The 17,272-nt window shown below is 40.5% G+C and overlaps 1 protein-coding gene across 2 annotated transcripts in view; it reads left to right on the plus strand.

Annotated features, from left to right (window-relative positions):
• Nucleotides 1-9,834: 9,834 nt before the first annotated feature.
• The window catches only part of LOC146552174 (serine/threonine-protein phosphatase 2A regulatory subunit B'' subunit alpha-like), a 62,575-nt gene continuing 55,137 nt past the window's right edge, over nt 9,835-17,272 (plus strand). Inside the window, exon 1 of one of the 2 annotated variants that reach the window (XM_085257161.1) lies at nt 9,835-10,023. The gene's annotated coding sequence lies outside the window, so the exon portion shown is untranslated. Of the gene's footprint in view, nt 10,024-10,192; nt 10,385-17,272 lie in introns of those variants that run through there. The other variant, XM_085257162.1, reaches the window with a different exon arrangement.

Raw genomic sequence — 17,272 nt, forward strand, 5'->3', positions numbered from 1 at the left:
TTGGGGAAAGCGTCTTCTCCTGTCTCACTTTCTCTTTCTGTGCTATATAACTCTGTCTCTTCCCATGGTTTAATTTTAAATGGCCACTGTCTGTCCCTGGTGGCCCGGTGTGAGAATGTAAACAAACATCATGATGATGAGGATCTGACCTCTGCGCTGAGCTGATTTTCCAAAACATAGTAGCAAGACCACCTGACCGTGTCAGCTTAGTCTCTTGGAGGACCAGCGTGGGGTTGACAAGGTGGCTGCAGGAGGTGATACAGGAAAGCTGATTAGTAAACAGGGACACAGTAGATCAGCCTGCTTGTTCCTCCAAAGCTCATTAATTAACACGCTGTCGGAGCAAATTGAGAAAACGACAGGTTGTGGTTTTATTGCCTCACTATATTTTCATTCTACAGTGCTAATTATGACCTCTTTCTCACATTGTACACATGTTTTTGTTCCAAATGATAATTTGAGCAACTGGTGCATAATGAAATCACTACCTTATGCAAACCGCTTCATCTGTGCTTTACAAGCCTGCCTAACGGAAGGTATAGCCAGAGCACAAAATGTGATGCTTTTAATGCAGATTTCGTTGAACCATCACGCCAAAGATATGGATGAGCAGCAGAAAGCAGATTATACAGCAAAATCAGTTGCATATATATATTTTTTGCACATCATGGTAATTTGATACCTTTGCACCTAGTTAAGTGTAAATGCTTCTACTGTTACTTGTGATGGACTTTTTTTGCAGTCATCTTGACATCCTAAATCCTGCGGTGTCAGTGTTTCACACTCAAAAGAACACTTAAGCCAGACACAGATGCCACGCTTGCTTACTTTTCAAAAATCCCTCTGAATGAGAGTGTCAGCAGAAAGCTTAAATTGTATGTGTGACATATGCACTTTTGTGTGTGTATGTGTGTGTGTGTGTGTGTGTGCGTGCACACAAACGTGTGTGGTATAAAGCGTGTACATTAAAATTCCCTTTTACTGCCCCCTTCCTCCCTCCTGTGTGTTGGCTTGGCGTCTCCCACCAGTCTGTGGTATGGAGGGCAGAGAGAGGGCCCCTCTCTCATGTCACTGACTGGAATTACACTTATGGTCATATAACAAGACTAAATGCACGAGGCAGAAATTGAGGTTTTCCATTTCAGGCAATGCTGCCTCATTGCTCAGCCTGGGTCTGACATTGCCTTTAGATATGTGTAGAAATTATGGTACTTGAGCGCTGGATCTAATATACTTAAAGTGTAGGAGTTAAAATTGAATTGCTTTGTTTAACAAGTTGTGTTTTAAAACAGAGATGTTTTTAAAGCAATCTGTTACAGGTACTTGAAACTCATATTAAGAAAGTGAGCAGGCAGTGATTTTCAGTCTGTCTGAAGCACAGATGCATGCATTATCTTGAACAGGATATTTTTAACTTCACTACTTTTGTTTTCTTTCATGATTCAAAAGAGGCTTAAGCACTCCTGCAATTTACAGGATGTGGCTGTGTGTTTGAAATCAGGAATGTTGTCCCTTTGATATGCCAGAAAGAGAAACAGTTCAGCAGTGATGCTGAAGGGACCCGGATGACACAAGTGAGTGGACACACATATGTAGGATTTGAAAACTGTTTCTGTGAGTGTGCATGTGTGCATTGCAGTAATGAGTAAAACATCAGGATCCAGGTAAAAAATCTAAATAAACAGCTTCTGTGAAAGCACTTGAGTTCATGACAAATTTTCCCAAGCGGGCAATAAAGTATCGTATCGTATCGTATCGTATCGTATCGTGTCGTGTCGTGTCGTATCGTATCGTGTCGTGTCGTGTCGTTCATTTATAGCAAGGGAATACACCAGAATTTCTCTGAATATAGCTCTTTTCACATTGAACTTGGGTGGAGTGTATTTCAGTTTCTCTTGAGACAAACAAACATTACAGTGAATGAAGACTGAATTCCATGTATCTGAGAAACTGTCATTGTTGACACCTGTGCTCTTTCTGCTAAGATAAGTCAGATCATCTGCTATGAAAGCTGAAATTTGGATGGATCGATAAGAACTGAGGATTTCCAAACAGGGTAACCTGCCACGAGTGGAAAGGTTTATAAGCAGTTTAAAGGAAATGATGTTGAACAACTTCAAAAATATTTAGACAGTAACCCATTTTAATTTGTCATTAAAAAAAAACTTTCCATACTTTTTAATTTCAATCATCTCACATAAGGAAACAATGAAGTGTGTGACTGGGCAAACACACTTACATGCAATGTCATTGTATGGTATTTAGGAATGTCATGGGGCCAGTTGGTGGTCGCGATGCTTCAGTTGCAACACAGACTATTTCTGAAATGACAAACAACAATCTGTTGTTATTATGTCTTCCCCAAAGCAAGGCGTCATATCAGAAAGAATGGCAACAGAAGCAGCAGGCTCGTGTTTTTGTTGGGCGGCATGCTGTCGTTGACATTAGGCGTTCAAGTACACAGTGTTCTTAATTGGCTGAATAACTGACTATTTTGCTCTGCTGGTGATGAAACGCTGGAATCATTTCAATCTCTTATTATAATTATTCATCTGTTGCTGTGCTTCTGCTCTTATCGGCACATGTCTTGAAATTGGGTTTATCTGGGTTTTCAGCTACATGAAGCAGTAGCGTGGTTCTTGACATGTTCTGCTACTTGGGTATTATTGTTGTAGCTTAAGAGTATATGTGGAACAGCTGCAATCCCTGCTGCAGATAGATAGATATCAGAACCACCTTTAGAGAGTGTATAACTTGAAGTTTTTTGTATTGTACTATATTAGTGGAGGAATTTTGACCACTCTTTTTTTTTCTTTTACAGCGTTGCTTCAGTTCATTGAGGTTTGCTGGCATTTATTTATTTGTTTTAAGGTCCTACTACAGCATTGCTGTTAGGTTGAAGTTTTCACTGGCAGAGTCCATTGCAACAACTTGAATCATTTTAGGCCATTCCTTTGTAGATTTGCTGGTGTGCTTGGGATCACCATTGTGTTGCATGACCCAACATGGACTAAGCTTTAACCGTCAGACAAAAGGACTCACATTTGACTCTAGAATATTTTGGTATTCAGAGAAGTTCATGGTCAACTCAAGGACTGCAAGGTGCACAGGTCCTTTGACTGAAAAATAAATCATCACCCCTCCACCACCTTGCCTGACAGTTGGTATGAAGTGTTTGTGCTGACATGCTGTTTGGTTTCTGCCACTCATGGTGCTATGCTTTATGGCAGAACATCTTGTCAAACACTTGGTCATATCTGTCCAAAGGATATTCTTTCAGAAGTCTTGTGGTTTGCTCAAATGCAACTTTGCAAACCTAAACTGTGCGACTGGTATCTGCTTAGAGAGAAGAGGATTTCTTCTGGCAACTCTTCCAAACAAGCCATATGTATTTAGTCTTTTTCTAATTGTATTGCCATGAACTTGCTAACTGAGCCCTGGAGAGTCGGAGAAGTAGCTCTTACAACCTTAGGATGAATTTGCTGGGAAGACTGTGGCATTGTAGTAGACTGTCACTTATACAGAACCTCTCTACTCAAACTTTTTAGTCATTCTTCCAATCAAACACAAATTTATATAGTATTTTTACCTATACCTAAGTACTTTTATCTAACATGAACACACAACAGATACATCAGAGATAAGTCAGGGTTTAATATGTTGCTCAAGAACTACTGCCTACCTTCATAGACGGCCTGCTCTACCACACGACCTGAATGCTCCAGACCAGTAAACTGCAAATACGTCTGCTTTAATAGATATGTTCACACACTTGCTGTTGATCCCTGAAATAAATGCATTTGATAAGCAGTATTTGGGTGCTACTTACTTTGTGAATTGCTATGAAAATAGTAAGTTTTTCCACAAACTGTGAAAACTTTTTTCTTCATATGCTTTTATACCTAAACAAGATCCAAACACATATATAAAGGTATTTAAAACACATTAACAAGTTAACAAACATAAGTAATTTTTGTATGAAAATAAAATTTTCCCTTACTAATTTCTTACTTCACTTATGTCTTAGTCATAGTTTAATGTACTGCATTAAATGGCCACACAAAAATTATGAACTAAGGATTTAATTAAAATCTTAGTAAACTGTAAATGATTGTTCATCTGATCCCTGCCAGGTAGGCATTTGTTGATTTATTAAATTGGAGGAGAAGAGATTAGATACTCACTCTAGTTTATAATTACTCATCGTTTTTTTTTCTCAGACCCCCTCCTTTCATTTTCAAGCAAGTCTTTCCACCCATTAATAGCCAGCTCATTTCTTGTTCCTGTCAGACTCAAGTTTTCCCCTGGTCTCCTGGGGATCTTGCACCGAAGAAGGCAGATGGTATAGTCCTTCCACTGCAGTCAGCAGGAGACAGCACATCAGTTTCCTCGATTTATGCTTCCCACAGTTTGGAAAAAGCATCAGGCTGGCAGCTGTCCTGGGCAGAGATGAGTCAAGGGTCAAGTGTCACACTGATGTGGGCAACTGCATGGCTCAGCCCTGACCTTTAACCTAGACCTGCACGTGGACAGCCTTGTACTGTTATGTAGAGGAGAAATGCAGCTGTGCAACCAAACAAAAAACCTCAGCATGGCTCTTTGATGGAAACAGCGGTGAATATAAGCAACCACATTAGAGACAATACAGCAGAGCAACAAGGCAGCAGGGATTAACATAGCATCTATGATTAAACAACCATTAGAACATGCAGATCAACATGAGCACACACATGACCTCCCACTTCCTCCCTGCCATATCCAGCCAACGCCCCATCAGACTCCCACGAGCCTGTCTCTGGTCTAAATGGGATCCTGATGTTCTGTTAAAGAAACCCCCACACCCACTCCCTGCCTTGCGTTCCCCTTAGCCAGAACCAAGGCTGTTAAATGCGGTTTTGCACTCCTCCCCTCGTTCTCAGCTGCTGCCGAGCGATGTTGACAAGAGGCAGCTGTTGTTGTGGTGAGAGGGTGCGAGTGATGCAGCAGGCAGCAACCAGAGGAGATACATAGATAAACCTGCAGATAACCAGACATATGGCCGGGGTCACCTTCAGCATGCGGGTATTAAATATGTGAGCGATTGCCTTTTTATCGGCACATAGGTCTGCGGTTGCGGCTTGTGGGGAATCTATTAGCTAATTAACATACGAGGATGAGAACATTTGGAAACAGGAGCTGCAGCTAAAGACCCTGACATGTTGAGAAGCTGCAGAATGTCTGCACACAAGCTGAGGAGCCTGCCTTAAAAGACAGGAAGGGGGTGTCTGGGTCGAGAGCTGGGAGCCAGTTTAGACAACTGGTATCTTGTAACGCTCTAATAAAACTCTTCCCTTTTTACTAATGTTTCCCCGTGGAGACAAGACCCAAACTGAGACCGAGAGTTTGGCAAGCTTGCTGATAATAAGCACACACAGACACACATACACACACACACACAGACACACACACGGCCAGAAGTAATATGGAGACAGGTAGGCTCACAGAGTAAAATATCTGCAATATCTTTTTTTTTTTCAAACTCTCCTTGGTAATAATGATTAATAGCTGAACGTAGCATGTATGTGCTGGGGTGACCCCACTGTCCCTGGCTTTATATGTGACGCTGTATTTCTGGCATCTGTTGCTTTCAGCAGAAGCTCAGATCCAGGTGTCTTGTCCTTAAGGCAAAGTTCTCATGTGCAGCACGTATTTGTAGTTTATCTATGCTGGTGTATGAGGTGCTGAGTGACACTCCCTGTTCCATTTTGTCAGGATGTGTCAACACCCTCATTGCCTCTACTTTTTATCCCTCTACACCTCTCCCTCCTGACTCTTTTTTAGATGTGTGTTGCAGCTCTCACAAGGATGACACTTATTTTTTTTTCTTTTCTTAGTCAAGGTGTTATTCTATCTTCAAGGCGAAGGCTAACTGAGAATGAGTTGAGTGAATTTCATGGAGAACACAAGACTTCAAAGTGGGTAAAGGCCTAAATGGTCAAGTTACATGCACTCATACAAAACAGATTCCTTCATGTGTGAGTGATGGAATGCAACATTTTGATGCCCTTTACCCAAACCCTTTTGGATCCATTGTTGAAAACATGATAAGATTAAATAAATTATATCCATCTAAGGGCAGTCGCGGCTCAAAGAGTTGGCAGTTTGTCTTGTAACCGGAAGGTTGCCGGTTCGAGCCCCGGCTCGGAGTCTCAGCCGTTGTGTCCTTGCCGCCTACTGGTGATGGCCAGAGGGGCCGATGGCGCGATATGGCAGCCTCGCTTCTGTCAGTCTGCCCCAGGGCAGCTGTGGCTACAACTGTAGCTTGCCTCCACCAGTGTGTGAATGTGAGAGTGAATGAATTGTAAAGCGCTTTGAGGGTCCATTATTATTATCTATTTCTGAGAAAAGCCAACAGAAGGCTTTTTTCTCGTTTTAGTGGTAAGGAGTGGTGCTGAAGTAAATGCATCCAAACTACATGAAACAGATGCACAAATCCTGAGAAAATATCTTTTTTACAAAGTAGTTTTATAAATCACTGAAGCAACACATATGCCTCAGACACTTTTAGTGCAACTGCAACACATTCATTCGTTGCAAACATTTCAGATCATTCAGTCACAGGGGAATACGGTATGGGTATGATTTCATTTATCACAAATCCATTGGCTCCTTCAGTGCAAAACAGGAATATAGCTGCAATAAATTTTCAAAAAATGGAAGACAGAGAATAGTCTGCACATGCAAACTATAGAAATTACACAAGAAATGGACTGAAAATCAGTAGCATGACGTCTTATGGAGTGATGAATCCAATTTGGAATTTTTTTTTTTTATTAAAGTGAGTCTCTACAGCAGGGATGCCAATACTCTGGGCCACATCCAGCCCAACATGTTCAACATCTCTAAAACATGATGGAGGCTCTGTCCTGATTTGGGGCTGCATTCTAGCCAGTGGTGTTGGAGATCTTGTCGAAATTGATGAAATTATGAACAAAAACAAGTATCATCAGCTTTCGATCCACCATGAAATATCTTCTAGAAAGAATCTGATTGTCAGCAGCCTAATTCAAACACACTGCCAATGCAGTAAAAGCATACCTGGCTAGAAGAACACATAATGGAACACCATCAGTCACTGACTGGCCTCCACATTACTGAAACAGTATGAGATCATCTTGACAGAGAACAGAACAAAAGGCAGCCAACATCCAAAGAAGAGCTTTGAATGTAATTCCAGAAGCCTGGAGAACTTTTCCTGAAGATTTCTTAAAGAAATGACAAGAAAGCTGAGTAAGAGTTAATTGTGGACATACCAAATAATAACATTCAACCCCATTAGATTTGTACAAATTCAGTTTTTTTCCTTTTATCCTGCACCTCCATTTTTGACATGTGTAAAAAAAAACAAACCTGCCGTACCTATTTCTCAATAAATAGAAGCTTTTGTGTAGCACTGCATATACTGCTAAAAAGCTGTTTCCTACTCTTTTTCTTATTTGTAATTTGGGTGAATTGAGATTTTTATATTTCACATTATTTTTTGTTGCTCACCGAGCATGAAAGATGTGTTAACCCAGATTTCCAAACACAGTAAACAAAATAAAAAGCATTAAAAAAAAACATAGACTGCCGCTAAAGCTACATTCTGCTCTATTCGTTTATCAGCGACTTACTGCCTAAGTTTCGTGACATGTTTAAGGGACTTACTGTTGTCTCTCTGGCTGTTCTTCTTCTGCTGTAATTCTGGACTGGCTCCTTCACTAATTGAGTGAGAGTACTTATTTGTATCCTGTTGGCCAAACACGGTGCTGTCACACACACAAAGACTTGGAAATATATAGCTGTACACACACATGGACACACAAAGTGGCTCCACTTGTCATGTGATGCAAACCTTGTGATAGCTGATATTGTTACAGGAGACACATTCCAGTAGGACTTGTTGGGAGATCTTAGGTGTGAGCGTGTGTTTTTGTGTGTGTATGCAAAAAGATGAGCTCCTTTAAACCAGTTTGTCCATCAGCAGGTCTCAATGGCATAACTTCACACCTTCAGCAGCAAAACCACAGAATACATCCTCTTACTGCTATTTTTTGCCCCTTTGAGTCATCTGCTAAAATTGTGGTTTCCACTATCAACTAGCGTCTGCAGCCTCATCAGCTCTTTTAACAGCAATGGAGGACACTGAAGTCCCATCAGCTGCTTTGACCATGTGGCTCTAATAACAGAGGTTTTTATATGTGGAGCTGGGGGAAGGGTCACTTGTTATCAAAAAAACAAGAAGTGTGGAAGGGCTGTGGGGAGAGTTCTCCGCTTAAATTTTCTGCATGGGTGTTACTGCCAGCCATCTGACTAACAAAAAAAATCTTCTTGTCTGCATTTATAAACTCGAATTGAGTCATAATCTGCAGTTCGTCATTGAAGCCGACTACCTGGTCTCCATAGAAACACAGATTTTGAGCATATTAATCTTGCACTTCACCAAATTAATTGTGTGGTTAATACCTGCTGCCTTATGTAAACACTATATTTCAGTTTTATCACTTATGAATTATTCAAAATGAAATGTATTATTAAAAGAGGCCCACAGAAAAAACATTCTTATACATTTAGACTCAGGCTGAACAACACTATCCCCAAATTATTCATGAAAAGGGGCCCTAAAAGCTCCACATTAGAGCTCATACACACAAATAATGCTGATATATTGTAAAATGGAAAAACTACCTTCCCTGCACTTGTGAGGAATAACAAAGAGAAAGGGATCTTTAAATCTAGTATATGGTTATAATTCTTTGTGGATTCACTGTGAAGCCTCCCTCTCTGAGTACCAACCTTTTAGACTCCTATTTGTAAAAGGAAAGGGGGTTGGGGCTAATTTCTTGACTTCATTTTAGAAGTCTATCTTGGTTTGTTCAGTAGGTCTTAAGGAAACTGTTTTTTCATAGAATGTAGATACTAAAAAGTGAGGTTATTGACTCTAAACCCTACCCAGACTAATGCGTTATTCAATGTATCTTGAAATTTTATATGCTAGACCAGTGATGTCAAACTCATTTTAAATTGTGGGCCACATATAGGGGCCCACTCTGAAATTATGTGGGCCAGACACTATATGATAAATGTGTAAAATTACACTGCAATGACTGACCTGTAATTATAAAATATAAGGTTCTCATTAATTCACAGAAAATGTCCTTAAAGAAACAAAAAACAAAACACAACAAAAAACTGCAGTCTCACTGTAATAGTGGAAAAACAGAATTTTCCTGTTATTCAATTGTTTATCTGTTAGTTAATTACTTTGTTTAAAAGTTAAAAGTTCAAAATCTATGCACTCCCTCACATGAAGCTGTCCAGTGGACCGGATTGGAATCGTTGTCTGGCCCATTCTGGCCCTCGGGGCTTATGTTTGACTTTCCTGCGCTACCCCAAAGCATTAATCAGCTAAGAAACCTATCAGCATATGGATCATAAAAATACAGTGTGGTTTCAGCCCTGATTAAAAATGGGTATTATAATAATAATTTGTAATCTCATATGTTTTAACTATAGGTGCACATTAGATATGCAGAAAAGTGATAAAATACAGAAGAAAAAGAAATACGACGTAAAACAGCACACGTCAAAAGCAGATGCATGGATACTGCGTATACTTGGGTAAATACACGTATCCTGGCTACTTTTGAACGCTGGTAACCTGGGTTACTAATATCCTATCCAGGCTGCTAAAGAGCTGCAAACGTAAGCCAGCCGTCACTCTGCCGGAGCCTCCGCCCCGCCGGTATGTTCACGGGAACTCCCCCCTAAGTTCCCCGGCTCTCTTCTCTCTGCTCATTCTCTCCATGAGCGTTCACACACGCATACACACAATCCCTCTCTGTCACACACACGGAGCCTCTGCGTGTTGAAGCAAACCTCCGTATGCTTTCTCCGCTCTTCCCCGGCTACCCGAAAAGCGGCTGTTCGGTTTCGCAGTCTGCGTCGAGCCTTGTCGTGACAGAGTTTGGAAACGGCTGAAGGAGTTAAGGAGGGGAGACGAAGGTAAGCGATGCGGTCAGAATGAGCGCTTTCCCTTGTCCCTGTTTGGAAAACTTTACCGTGCGATTACCGCCGTCCCCGCTGCATTGTAAGGGTGGTGAGGGGGGGGGGATCGCCTGTACCATCAGCTGCGGGGTTTTTCATAACTGGGGCGTGTTTATTGGGGTATTTGTCTTTGCGCGCGCGTAATGGTGCGTGCAAATTCGCACAAGTGCCCTTTCACTTCAGTGGGGGATCCTCCAGTCGTGTGAAAGGAAGTTTGGAGATTGGACGCGCAGATTGTAGCGGATCTTTGAACCTGCCCGCTGCAAACAGCACGGAAGCTGTGAGCGAAACCTTGCGGGAAAGCTGCTGAAGCGCTCAGGTAACTTGACTTTGTGGCGTAAATGAACTTAACGTCTGGATTTAAAAGCAATTCTGTAAGTTATTTTGATCGTATTTATGATGCTCTGGGTACTATAAACGATTTCCCCCACGTTGGGAGTCCAAGAGCCTCACAGAGAACGACTAATTAAAGGATTTATGTAAAATGCCTTTTTTCTGAGTGCACAGTGCATAATTGTTAAATAAATGTTTACTCCTATAGCACCTTCCACGCGGAAATACACGCGTGAAACATTTTTAAACCAAAAATTGCTGTTTATTACTATGTGTCTCCAATATGGAAACGACACTCCCATAACGTGTTTGTTTGTGCGCATATATGTTTGTGTGTCCGTGCCACTGCGGCGATATCCTGTCATATCGTGTGAGGTGGGGGTCAGTCACAGGGTCTCTCCCCCGGTATTCTCCTAGAATAGATGTGACACACACACACATGCACATAAGCACACACACTATGAGAGGCATCTTCTGTTATAATTCCTGCCTTTTCTTTTAGTGATGACCCGTAATGACCTCAGTTCTTAGATTTTTGTGCCCTTTGAAGCCCGCTGTAGCTTACACACCTGAAAGACACTTTATTTTAAAAACCCACAAATAGCACTTTCCCACCTGTGACATTGTCAGTGTGTTTTTTCTCATTGATGCTTTGCAGTACATGCGTCATCTCCTTGCATCTACTTCACCATTTGATTTCAGTCCCGGCTATGCACGAGTGTGTAATTGTATTATCTTGTTTTCTAAGTAGTTCTATAGGTGTTTATCAAAATACTGATTCAACTTATTGCTGGAAGTGAACAGCTTAGATATAAAAGTGAATTAGTCACAGCAGAAAAGCTTTTATTGTTATATTCCTTATTCCAGGCTTTGAAAATTATTATTTCTTCATCCCTATGAGCACAGAGATGCTCATAGGGATGCATTTCTGAAGGACTGTATAAGCAATCAACACAGTCCAGGGCTTGACATATAGCCTGTCAGTTGTATAGCTATTCCTTTTATTGTAGAGTGGAGAGTGGTAGGAATGAGTCAGAGAGGGGAGCAACAAACCAATTCTTTCTTGTGGCTCCCTGGCCTGTTCACTGGATGTGTCTGTAAGATGATGGATGTAAGAATTTGTGTTTGTGTCTGTTTGTGTGTGTGTGTGTGTGTGTGTGTGTGTGTGTGTGTGTGTGTGTGTGTGTGTGTGTTAGAGAGAGAGAGGGAGAAGGAATGAGAGGATCTTGTCTGCCGTAACTCGAGCCTGGCTGGACACACTGACTCTATAAAGGCCACAAAGACTGCTCTGCTTGAACTCTTGGGAATGTGGATGTTTGGGTGTGTGTGTGTATGTGTTGCATCACCAGACCTTGTCACATTTTCACATACTTATCTTGTTCTAATCATCAGTGACAGATGTAAAATATTTGTTTTTCATATATATCTTTTTAATTTAAGTTATTGTATTCAGTAAGTAATTGACTCCTTAAGAGTCTCAGGGCTTGGCTTTTCAAATGTAAAGATTTCCTGGTTTTTTTTGTGTGTGTTGTGAATGGAAAGGAGGCACTAATTCAGCTTTTCCTTTCTATGCTCAAGCAGATTTCGAAACTCCTTTAATGATTTAGTAAGTTAAGGTGAAGAAACACTAGCCGACCGCAGTAAATTCAAAACAGAACCGCACAGCAATGTTGGACTCATAACGTTTGGCAAAAAAATGTGCAGTATATGCACGAGATTCCTTTTGTGTTCAAATTTAGTTGGCATAACTGTAACTAAGCAGACCGGGAACTAGCAAATTTAGAAAGGACATTGATTTTTTTTTTATTTTAAATATGAATTGTTCTCGTCTGATACTTGATCTGTTTCAGAAAAGAAGAGTCTGACTATTTTTTAGGGAGTTAAAGTTTATCGATACATTGGCCGATGTACCTTTGAAACATGCATGCACGTTGTTATAGTTATATGTGAGAGAGAAAATTGTGGAGTCATTCTTTTACTTTACAGTAGTTTCTTTGTCATACTAATTAGCAGCTGTACACACTGAGATTGTGCAATAACATAAATTACTTCTAGTGTCTTTTCCTGCATCTTCTTTTGTTGAAAAGGTTCACAAACAGTTTTTATATCAGCATGCATTGGACAGCATATACATCAATACTATATATCTGTGACAGACCAGTGTATTAATTTAGGTCTAACTGGGACTGCAACAACGCATCACTTTGCTGATTTAATAAACAATATTTTTCATTTGTTTCAAATAATTGTTGAGTTCATTTTTAGAGCCAGCACATCAATTTATAACGTATCTCTTGTGTAAGCGTGTGTGTTAGAACACATTTAATAGAATGAATGCTATTGAGAGAACAAATAAAATTTGCATGTGCATGTTTTTCTTCTTGTCACCAGTGGGCTGAGCAATGCTTTCCCCTTGTGAAATGTGATGTTAAGTTAGCTCACGGCCTGAATCAATGGGTAAACTTACACTACATGCACAAAAGAACTGGGCCACCTACACATTACATGTACACGAGCTGCTTGGTCTTGAAAACCCGGAGATTTGGAGCTCTGTAGTTGTTGGGTCAGCAGTGATTTAATGACTTTTAGACACTATATGCCACACCACTCACTCTGAACCTGCTCTGCAACTTTACATGGGCTGCCACTTTGTGATTAAGTTGATCAGGCTTCTAATCACTTCCACCTTGTAATACCGCTTATTTTTGATCATAAAATATCTCGGAGGGAAGAAATTTCATGGACTATTACAATCTCTTTAGAATGGCCCTTCTTTCACAAATGTTTGTAAAGGCATTTATGATTTTATACAACTGAGGCAATGGGCCTGAAAACACCAACATTGGAAGATTAAGAGGTGTGGTCAAATACTTTTCAAATAGTGTGTCTGAGTCTCAACCCACAGGAGGATAATTAGTACATTCACACTTAACAGGGGAATAATACTTTATACATAACAGGTACTTTGTAACCGCAGACCCTTTTGAAACCCTGCACTATAACCTGACATGTACCTCCCTAGAAATGTAGCTATATGTTAGCGTCAAAGCCTGCACAGGTATGGCATCAGAGTAAACTGCATCGCAGGCTCTACATATATTCACCACTAGTATAAAGTAAGTGTGAGAGCGTGAGAGAGGCCGAGCAGTTTGGGTTCTTCTCTCTTCACTGATTAGCGACGGTTGTTTCCTTTTATATTAAATGATTCCAAAGTGTTACAGTTCTTGATACTGAGAAGCTGAGATTTCCTGTCCTATTCTTAATCCATCATTTGAAAGTGTACATTTGATGATTATTCAAGTGAATACAGTCCTGGTCCCTTCCTCTTCTTTCCTTTCACCTGCATATTGCAAAGGAGATTGGTTTGGTTTGTTATTATTCTAACTATTAATTATTTTAACTTCTCTGTAAGTTGATCACCTACTTTGAGTGGAACGGTGGGCGGATAGGCGAGAGAGAGTTTGGAACTGTATTTATGCGATTTCTCACCTCACAGATGTGTGTCTTTTCGCAGGTGCCTGTGTGTGTGGATCTTTGCCCGTGTGTGTGTGTATGTATTTTTGTGCGCACTACTAAGGGTGTGTGATATTAATCTGGTTTTCGTCCAGCTCTCACATAGGCGTAGAAGGACAGTAAGTGCCTAGCAACAATATCCCCATTGGAGTACTTTGGGAGTGTCCTGATGTAATTTAGTAATGAATGTGGTTGTGGTGGGTTCACACAGACAGATGTAGCTTGGCTCAGTGGGCTGAGTCACAAACTGCAGACTCACACTGTCCTGTTTGATTCTTGTTCATGTTTGGTCTATTTATAGCTGTTTTAGGTATTAAGTACAACATCTCTTGTTACCAAGGCAAAGGCAACAAATAACAGATTAACTCTGAATATAAATCACCTGTGGGAATTTGACAAAGAGAGTTTGATGTGAGCATATGATGTTTATATATGATGCTAATATTCCATATGTCTGAAAAGCACAAATATGACTACTAATTGTGTGAATTCCTCTACTTTCATTGATTATGTCTGTGCTTTATGAGCGATGCAATTATTATTATTTTTTACAGTACCTTGTTTTTTTCCATTGTTAGAGAGGATTTTTGAGGAACTCGTCATTATCAAAGCTGAGGATGGAAGGTGCTATTTTTGCAATTTGTTGAAAACTCAGATTTGCATTTGGGGATTTGCGCTATATAAAAATATGCAACTTTATTTGATTAAACTTGTCTCCGGGGCTAGATTGGATTTTAGGATTGTTTATTTTCAGAGGTGTGGGATGTGAGTGGGGTGTTATATTACCTATAAGTGTGTGTGTGGTTTTTTTTTTTTTTTTTTTTTTTTTTTTTTAACTTTCTTTTCATTTGACTTTTTTAAGAATGCATTCAGTGGGAATGTCCATTAAACCTTCATCAGGTGTCATACGCTGTTCTTGTGCTGTTACTCTAGGGTTATTTTTGCCTCTTTCAGCTCAGGAGGGAGATTTTAGAGCTCTGAGAAACTAACCTTACTAATTTCATCAAGATTTAACTGAATTAGGATTTGGAGGCCTCTGCTGCAAAGTAAGATTGTGGAATTTGAGTAGCTCAAGGCATTCAGTAACCAGAAAGGTCTAAATAAAGGTGCTCCTGCAGTTTGGGGAAGCCTTTGTATCCTGTGTTTTAAAGAGAAAAAGTAGAAGTGAGGGTCTTTCAGTCTTTTGACTCTGTTTTGACCACTGGTTCTTTAACCCATCCATCCATGCATTCATCCATCCATCCATGGACAGGCTGTGGGGTTTGAGTCAGAGTTATTCCTACACCACCCTAGGGATTTATTCTCCAGGTTGCCTCCTGACTGAGGTGAGTCCAACTGGGTGGAGACCCTGGGGGCAGAACCAGGACACGCCTGTTCTTTAATCTGTTTTTTTATAACTTTGTGAAAATACAACACGTTAAAGCATATTTTTTTAAAAAGTAACAGTAACACTGATGGACATAAAAAAATGTGTATTGCACATTGCAGTTTTTCACTTTTGTTGTTTCTTCTCATGCAGAATTCTGTAAACCTACATCTCTTTTTAATTAGTGTTTTGTATTGTTAAATAGTGAAATTACCTCCAATAGTAGACACTGTTCTCTTAACAACATGCACTCAGTAAATGCATTTGTTTGGTGACTCTGTGAATGCTAAATCCTCACAAACATGCAAGATGGCATATAATAGGAGTCTAGTTGGTTATGTAACAGGAAAGAAATACAAAAGAAAACTGTGTTTGAACTAACATAGGCACGCAAAAACTTTTTTAAAAACGAGATCCTCATCCAGTGTTCGGCTCTCTGTCAGACAGCTGCTGTGTGCGAATCACAGTTTTTAAGCCATATAAAGAGAAGAAAGAATCCAGTGGCATGAAAATGTTAATCACATTTCATTTTTGGATTACTTTCATGCAAAATTATCAGTTGCATCACATCCACACCCAAACTCTCTGAGTGTTTGTGTCTGGCTTTAAGTCTAGATGTGTGTGAGTGTGTGCGCGCACGTGGTGGGATGGTGAGGGTGTGGTGTGTCTGTAGTCAAGCCAACATTAAACCGAGTACCAGGACACCGACTGCTGTTGGCCTTCTCACATTTATGCTTTCTAATTGATTCTGAGTGTGATTTATGTAGCTCTCTGCACCCACATGCGCTTGCCTGCCCTTGGTTGTGCAAGCACACACACCCACGTGCACACACACTAACACACAAAGCTGTGTAACTCATCATTGTAGCACAAGGCCGTATTGTATTGAGTGTCTTCATGGCCTTTTTTGTGACACATTCATTCACATTTCCCAGAAACATGTGTCTAGTGTGTGTGTGGGTAGGTGGGTGGTCGTCTCATATTCCGTGTAACACTGCCGGCTGCTAAAAATTAAGACATGACAGGGAAAGTGTGAGTGTGATAGTGAGAAGTGGGTGTGGGTGTTTTGGGGAAGCTGCATGTCAATAAGCTGAAGTTACTCAGTTTAGTAACCACAGCCTTTTGCCTTCAGGTGCTCAAGTGCCGCCCAAATAGTTAATTGTTTTTTGGGGGTTTTTTTGGAAGGCATACAATTATTTTATGGCTTGATTTCTGAAAGCTAGCAACTCAGAGAAATGAGGAAAGAGAAATCCAGATAGAAGCAACTGAGGAGATTGCAATCAAAGGGGTAAAGGTAGGGTTATACCAGCTACCGGCAGGTTTGTGTTATGGTGTAGTGTTTCCATGACAGTGGTCGTTATAATTAGACAACAGTATAATTACAAAGTTGATAACAATACTCGGTAAACCTTTGTGTGACTTAAAAAAAAAGTCCTATATGCATGCAACTAGATTTTAACTTGGTCAATCTTGCGATACACATGGTGATATGCATTATTTACCTGTTTCTTATGACTGTTCAAACGGGGAACAACAATAAAAACAAAAACATAATTAGCATGTGGTTGTCAAAATAAGGCCAAACAGAAGAGTTCTAAAATTGAAAACAGCGTTAGGAATAGAGCACAGCCACAATGGAGTGATTCATACACAAGCGAGTGGGAGGTGGACTGTGCCCAGTGGCCTCTCCTAGCTACCTTTAACCACTGAGAGATCCACCCTGGGAAAAAGGAAGTAGGACAAAATAAAAAGAGGTTGAGGGAGAGAGGATGAAGATTAGTGAGAAAGTGATGAAGATCCTGACACGGTAATTCAGAGATCTCCCACAATCACTCTACAGCCCCATTGACTGGCTCCATTGTAGCCGCAGTAAAGCACGCTCGTGCTCATTGGCTGGTTGGTTCTGAATGTCGCTGCTTCTCATCTGTGAACTCTGGAATTTGTGTGTGCGTTTGTGTGTGATGAGTTAATGGCTATCCATTGAGTGGTTGATTG

Source organism: Mchenga conophoros, linkage group LG19 (genome assembly GCF_057382185.1).
Source record: "Mchenga conophoros isolate Kocher_MC1m ecotype Shallow Benthic linkage group LG19, M_conophoros_male_GT1.1, whole genome shotgun sequence".
NCBI lineage: Eukaryota > Metazoa > Chordata > Actinopteri > Cichliformes > Cichlidae > Mchenga > Mchenga conophoros.